Genomic DNA, 8004 nt, shown 5'->3' on the forward strand with positions numbered 1-8004 from the left:
TCTTCCTCAGGATATAGAGAATCACCACCAGACACACAACAGCCAACAATATGAGAAACAGGATTACATAGCCTACAGGAGAGAGAGAGAGAGAGAGAGAGTGTAGAGAGAGAGGGAGAGGGCGAGAGAGAGAGAGGGGGATAGAGAGGGGGGGGTAGAGAGAGAGAGAGATGGGGGTAGAGAGAAAATGGTGGATGGAGAGAGAGGGGGTAGAGAGAGGGTGGATGAGAGAGAGGGGGTAGAGAGGGGGTGGATGGAGAGAGAGAGGGGAGTAGAGAGAGGGGGGTAGAGAGAGAGAATGCTGTGAATAGGGCTGCAGTTCAATCATAAACATTTGTAAAACAAAAAAAGTTTTAAAAAATGACTCAAAATTCCTATTGGTCATATACCTGCAATGTCACTTCCTCTTGTAGCTGAAACTAAAACAAACACAGAAACAATCAATATATCATTTATATACAGTGTTATACACACAGACCAGAGAGACAACTGAAAGGTATCATTTAAAAAGCACAGACTGGTGTGTGTGTGTGTGTGTGTGTGTGTGGTGGTAGCTAGCTCAGCAGCACATAATGGCATGATAGCTGTGGTTAGAGAGACAGGAAGACAGTTAACTAGCTTCAGGCCTGCAGCTACCGTACAATGCTTTGTTCTACTCACACCGACGAGTAGAACACAGTGGAGGAAGGGGAGGACCATCCTCCTCAGTCAATTTAATAAAAATAAAAATTGTGAAAACATTGTTTTAAAAAAGTTACCCTTTTTTTATAGATAAAACTATACTAAATATATTTACGTCACCAAATACTTAAATAAAACACTGTTTTGCGATGAAGGTCTACAGTAGCCTCAACAGCACTCTGTAGGGTAGCACCATGGTGTAGCTGGAGGACAGCTTGCTTCCGTCCTCCTCTGGGTACATTGACTTCAATACAAAACATAGCAGGCTCATGGTTCTCACCCCCTTCCATAGACTTACACTGTAATTAGGACAACTTCCGGAGGACGTCCTCCAACCTATCAGAGCTCTTGCAGCATGAACTGACATGTTGTCCATCCAATCAAAGGATCAGACAATGAATCTCGTACTGACAGCATAAGCTACAGCTAGCTAGCACTGCAGTGTCTAAAATGTGGTGAGTAGTTGACTCAAAGAGAGAGGAAGACAATAGCTGAACTGTGTTGAACAAATACATTTCCTCCAAAAGTGAGAGAGTGCAGCTAGCTAGTTTAGCCTACTCAAACACCCGGCTCAAACAGAGGGATGCCATGTTAGCTAGCTGGCAATAACAGAGGGATGCTATGTTAGCTAGCTGGCTATAACAGAGGGATGCTATGTTAGCTAGCTGGCTATGACAGAGGGATGCTATGTTAGCTAGCTGGCTATAACAGAGGGATGCTATGTTAGCTAGCTGGCTATAACAGAGGAATGCTATCTTAGCTAGCTTGCTATAACAGAGGGATGCTATGTTAGCTAGCTGGCAATAACAGAGGGATACTATGTTAGCTAGCTGAATATAACAGAGGGATGCTATGATAGCTAGCTGGCTATAACAGAGGGATGCTATATTAGCTAGCTGGCTATAACAGAGGGATGCTATGTTAGCTAGCTGGCTATAACAGAGGGATGCTATGTTAGCTAGCTGGCTATAACAGGGATGCTATGTTAGCTAGCTGGCTATAACAGAGGGATGCTATGTTAGCTAGCTGGCTATAACAGAGGGATGCTATGTTAGCTAGCTGGCTATAACAGAGGGATGCTATGTGAGCTAGCTGGCTATAACAGAGGGGTGCTATGTTAGCTAGCTGGCTATAACAGGGATGCTATGTTAGCTAGCTGGCTATAACAGAGGGATGTTATGTTAGCTAGCTGGCTATAACAGAGGGATGCTATGTTAGCTAGCTGGCTATAACAGAGGGATGCTATGTGAGCAAGCTGGCTATAACAGAGGGATGCTATGTTAGCTAGCTGGCTATAACTGAGGGATGCTATGTTAGCTAGCTGGCTATAACAGAGGGATGCTATGTTAGCTAGCTGGCTATGACAGAGGGATGCTATGTTAGCTAGCTGGCTATGACAGAGGGATGCTATGTTAGCTAGCTGGCTATGACTATCCAACACACTGGAACTCTTCCAAGTCAAGGTAAGGCTTTTGATTTTACAAATGTATTGCCACCGGGGCCCACTGGTGTAACTGCTAAACCGCTTGCTGACTGTACTGAATGATTGTAGCGGGTTTACTAACGCGTTAGTTCTAGTAGCTATGTTGACCATGACGTGACAACGATGTAGGCTGTGTGTAGCGTTTTTTTACATTTTATCTTTAATTTAACAAGTCAGTTAAGAAAAAATGTTATTGACAATGACGGCCTACCGGGGAACAGTTCAGGGGCAGAAGGACAGATTTTTACCTTCTCAGCTCGGGGGATTCGATCTTTCGGTTACTAGTCCAATGCTCTAACCACTAGGCTACCTGCTCTCACCACTAGGCTCTAACCACTAGGATACCTGCTCTAACCACTAGGCTCTAACAACTAGGCTAGCTGATCAACCACTAGGCTAACTGCTCTAACCACTAGGCTCTAACCACTAGACTCTAACCACTAGGCTACCTGCTCTAACCACTAGGCTACCTGTCTCTAACCACTAGGCTACCTGCTCTAACCACTAGGCTAGCTGCTCTGACCACTAGGCTAGCTGCTCCAACCACTAGGCTACCTGCTCCAACCACTAGGCTACCTGCTCTAACCACTAGGCTCTAACCACTAGGCTACCTGCTCTAACCACTAGGATCTAACCACTAGGATACCTGCTCTAACCACTAGGCTCTAACCACTAGGCTACCTGCTTTAACCACACTAGGCTACCTGCTCTAACCACTAGGCTACCTGCTCTAACCACTAGGCTACCTAAATCAAATCAAATCAAATCAAATTTTATTTGTCACATACACATGGTTAGCAGATGTTAATGCGAGTGTAGCGAAATGCTTGTGCTTCTAGTTCCGACAATGCAGTAATAACGAGCAAGTAATCTAACTAACAATTCCAAAAAAACGACTGTCTTATACACAGTGTAAGGGGATAAAGAATATGTACATAAGGATATATGAATGAGTGATGGTACAGAGCAGCATAGGCAAGATACAGTAGATGATATCGAGTACAGTATATACATATGAGATAAGTATGTAAACCAAGTGGCATAGTTAAAGTGGCTAGTGATACATGTATTACATAAGGATGCAGTCGATGATATAGAGTACAGTATCAACGTATGCATATGAGATGAACAATGTAGGGTAAGTAACATTATATAAGGTAGTATTGTTTAAAGTGGCTAGTGATATATTTACATCATTTCCCATCAATTCCCATGATTAAAGTGGCTGGAGTAGAGTCAGTGTCATTGACAGTGTGTTGGCAGTAGCCACTCAATGTTAGTGGTGGCTGTTTAACAGTCTGATGGCCTTGAGATAGAAGCTGTTTTTCAGTCTCTCGGTCCCAGCTTTGATGCACCTGTACTGACCTCGCCTTCTGGATGACAGCGGGGTGAACAGGCAGTGGCTCGGGTGGTTGATGTCCTTGATGATCTTTATGGCCTTCCTGTAGCATCGGGTGGTGTAGGTGTCCTGGAGGGCAGGTAGTTTGCCCCGGTGATGCGTTGTGCAGACCTCACTACCCTCTGGAGAGCCTTACGGTTGAGGGCGGTGCAGTTGCCATACCAGGCGGTGATACAGCCCGCCAGGATGCTCTCGATTGTGCATCTGTAGAAGTTTGTGAGTGCTTTTGGTGACAAGCCGAATTTCTTCAGCCTCCTGAGGTTGAAGAGGCGCTGCTGCGCCTTCCTCACGATGCTGTCTGTGTGAGTGGACCAATTCAGTTTGTCTGTGATGTGTATGCCGAGGAACTTAAAACTTGCTACCCTCTCCACTACTGTTCCATCGATGTGGATGGGGGTGTTCCCTCTGCTGTTTCCTGAAGTCCACAATCATCTCCTTAGTTTTGTTGACGTTGAGTGTGAGGTTATTTTCCTGACACCACACTCCGAGGGCCCTCACCTCCTCCCTGTAGGCCGTCTCGTCATTGTTGGTAATCAAGCCTACCACTGTTGTGTCGTCCGCAAACTTGATGATTGAGTTGGAGGCGTGCATGGCCACGCAGTCGTGGGTGAACAGGGAGTACAGGAGAGGGCTCAGAACGCACCCTTGTGGGGCCCCAGTGTTGAGGATCAGCGGGGAGGAGATGTTGTTGCCTACCCTCACCACCTGGGGGCGGCCCGTCAGGAATTCCAGTACCCAGTTGCACAGGGCGGGGTCGAGACCCAGGGTCTCGAGCTTGATGACGAGCTTGGAGGGTACTATGGTGTTGAATGCCGAGCTGTAGTCGATGAACAGCATTCTCACATAGGTATTCCTCTTGTCCAGATGGGTTAGGGCAGTGTGCAGTGTGGTTGAGATTGCATCGTCTGTGGACCTATTTGGGCGGTAAGCAAATTGGAGTGGGTCAAGGGTGTCAGGTAGGGTGGAGGTGATATGGTCCTTGACTAGTCTCTCAAAGCACTTCATGATGACGGATGTGAGTGCTACGGGGCGGTAGTCGTTTAGCTCAGTTACCTTAGCTTTCTTGGGAACAGGAACAATGGTGGCCCTCTTGAAGCATGTGGGAACAGCAGACTGGTATAGGGATTGATTGAATATGTCCGTAAACACACCGGCCAGCTGGTCTGCGCATGCTCTGATGGCGCGGCTGGGGATGCCGTCTGGGCCTGCAGCCTTGCGAGGGTTAACACGTTTAAATGTCTTACTCACTTCGGCTGCAGTGAAGGAGAGACCGCATGTTTCCGTTGCAGGCCGTGTCAGTGGCACTGTATTGTCCTCAAAGCGGGCAAAAAAGTTATTTAGTCTGCCTGGGAGCAAGACATCCTGGTCCGTGACTGGGCTGGGTTTCTTCCTGTAGTCCGTGATTGACTGTAGACCCTGTACCTCCTCTAACCACTAGGCTACCTGCTCTAACCACTAGGCTACCTGCTCTAACCACTAGGCTACCTGCTCTAACCACTAGGCTAACTGCTCTAACCAATAGGCTACCTGTTCTAACCACTAGGCTACCTGCTCTAACCACTAGGTTCTAACAACTAGGCTAGCTGATCAACCACTAGGCTACCTGCTCTAACCACTAGGCTCTAACCACTATACTCCAACCACTAGGCTACCTGCTCTAACCACTAGGCTACCTGTCTCTAACCACTAGGCTACCTGCTCTAACCACTAGGCTACCTGCTCTAACCACTAGGCTACCTGTCTCTAACCACTAGGCTAGCTGCTCTAACCACTAGGCTACCTGCTCTAACCACTAGGCTAGCTGCTCCAACCACTAGGCTACCTGCTCCAACCACTAGGCTACCTGCTCTAACCACAGGCTCTAACCACTAGGCTACCTGCTCTAACCACTAGGCTCTAACCACTAGGCTACCTGCTCTAACCACTAGGCTCTAACCACTAGGCTACCTGCTCTAACCACCAGGCTCTAACCACTAGGCTACCTGCTCTAACCACACTAGGCTACCTGCTCTAACCACTAGGCGACCTGCTCTAACCACTAGGCCACCTTCTCTAACCACTAGGCTACCTGCTCTAACCACTAGGCTACCTGTTCTAACCACTAGGCTATCTGCTCTAACCACTAGGCTACCTGTTCTAACCACTAGGCTTCCTGCTCTAACCACTAGGCTACCTGCTCTAACCACTAGGCTCTAACCACTAGGCTACCTGCTCTAACCACTAGGCTACCTGCTCTAACCACTAGGCTACCTGCTCTAACCACTAGGCTACCTGCTCTAACCACTAGGCTACCTGTCTCTAACCACTAGGCTACCTGCTCTAACCACTAGGCAAACCTGCTCTAACCACTAGGCTCACTGCTCTAACCACTGGGCTGCTCTAACCACTAGGCTACCTGTCTCTAACCACTAGACTACCTGTCTCTAACCACTAGGCTACCTGCCTCTAACCACTAGGCTACCTGCTTCTAACCACTAGGCTACCTGCTCTAACCACACTAGGCTACCTGCTCTAACCACTAGGCTACCTGCTCTAACCACTAGGCTACCTGCTCTAACCACTAGGCTACCTGCTCTAACCAATAGGCTACCTGTTCTAACCACTAGGCTACCTGCTCTAACCACTAGGCTACCTGCTCTAACCACACTAGGCTACCTGCTCTAACCACTAGGCTACCTGCTCTAACCAATAGGCTACCTGTTCTAACCACTAGGCTACCTGCTCTAACCACTGGGCTAGCTGCTCTAACCACTAGGCTAGCTGCCTCTAACCACCAGGCTACCTGCTCTAACCACTAGGCTACCTGCCTCCAACCACTAGGCTACCTGTCTCTAACCACTAGGCTACCTGCCTATAACCACTAGGCTACCTGCCTCTAACCACTAGGCTACCTGCCTCTAACCACTAGGCTACCTGCCTCTAACCACTAGGCTACCTGCCTCTAACCACTCGGCTACCTGTCTCTAACCACTAGGCTACCTGTCTCTAACCACTAGGCTACCTGTCTCTAACCACTAGGCTACCTGTCTCTAACCACTAGGCTACCTGTCTCTAACCACTAGGCTACCTGTCTCTAACCACTAGGCTACCTGCTCTACCCACTAGGCTCTAACCACTAGGCTACCTGCTCTAACCACTAGGCTACCTGCTCTAACCACTAGACTCTAACCACTAGGATACCTGCTCTAACCACTAGGCTACCTGCTCTAACCACTAGGCTACCTGCTCTAACCACTAGGCTACCTGCTCTAACCACTAGGCTACCTGCCTCTAACCACTAGGCTACCTGCCTCTAACCACTCGGCTACCTGTCTCTAACCACTAGGCTACCTGTCTCTAACCACTAGGCTACCTGTCTCTAACCACTAGGCTACCTGTCTAACCACTAGGCTCTAACCACTAGGCTACCTGCTCTAACCACTAGGCTACCTGCTCTAACCACTAGACTCTAACCACTAGGATACCTGCTCTAACCACTAGGCTACCTGCTCTAACCACTAGGCTACCTGCTCTAACCACTAGGCTACCTGCTCTAACCACTAGGCTACCTGCTCTAACCACTAGGCTACCTGCTCTAACCACTAGGCTACCTGCTCTAACCCCTAGGCAACCTGCTCTAACCACTAGGCTACCTGCTCTAACCACTAGTCAACCTGCTCTAACCACTAGGCTACCTGCTCTAACCACTAGGCTACCTGCTCTAACCACTAGGCAACCTGCTCTAACCACTAGGCAACCTGCTCTAACCACTAGGCTACCTGCTCTAACCACTAGGCTACCTGCTCTAACCACTAGGCTACCTGCTCTAACCAAGGTCACCTGGCTCTAACCAAGGATTTTTTCATCTAATCACAGGCTACCTGCTCTAACCGTAGGCACCTTTAACCACAGGAGAAAAGCTGAAACCAGGAGGCTACCTGCTCTAATCACTAGGCTACCTGCTCTAACCGCTAGGCTACCTGCTCTAACCACTAGGCTACCTGCTCTAACCGCTAGGCTTCCCTGCCTGATGGTATGAAGGTTTGGCTTGGAAAGGATTTTTTCATCTGGTCACAGACAGCTGTTGTGGCATTTAAGTCCACAAGAGAAAAGGTGAAAGGAGGAGGACAGAGATAGATATAGATGGAATTATACAACAGGCAAAGGGATCATGCTGTTTGTGTGTGGCTGCTATGACAGTGGTCATGCTGTTTGTGTGTGGCTGCTATAAGAGTGGCTGCTATGACAGGGATCATGCTGTTTGTATGTGGCTGCTATGACAGTGATCATGCTGTTTGTATGTGGCTGCTATGACAGTGATCATGCTGTTTGTACGTGGCTGCTATGACAGGGATCATGCTGTTTGTATGATGGCTGCTATGACAGGGATCATGCTGTTTGTATGTGGCTGCTATGACAGTGATCATGCTGTTTGTATGTGGCTGCTATGACAGTGGTCATG

Source organism: Oncorhynchus tshawytscha, linkage group LG10 (assembly GCF_018296145.1).
Source record: "Oncorhynchus tshawytscha isolate Ot180627B linkage group LG10, Otsh_v2.0, whole genome shotgun sequence".
NCBI classification, from domain to species: domain Eukaryota; kingdom Metazoa; phylum Chordata; class Actinopteri; order Salmoniformes; family Salmonidae; genus Oncorhynchus; species Oncorhynchus tshawytscha.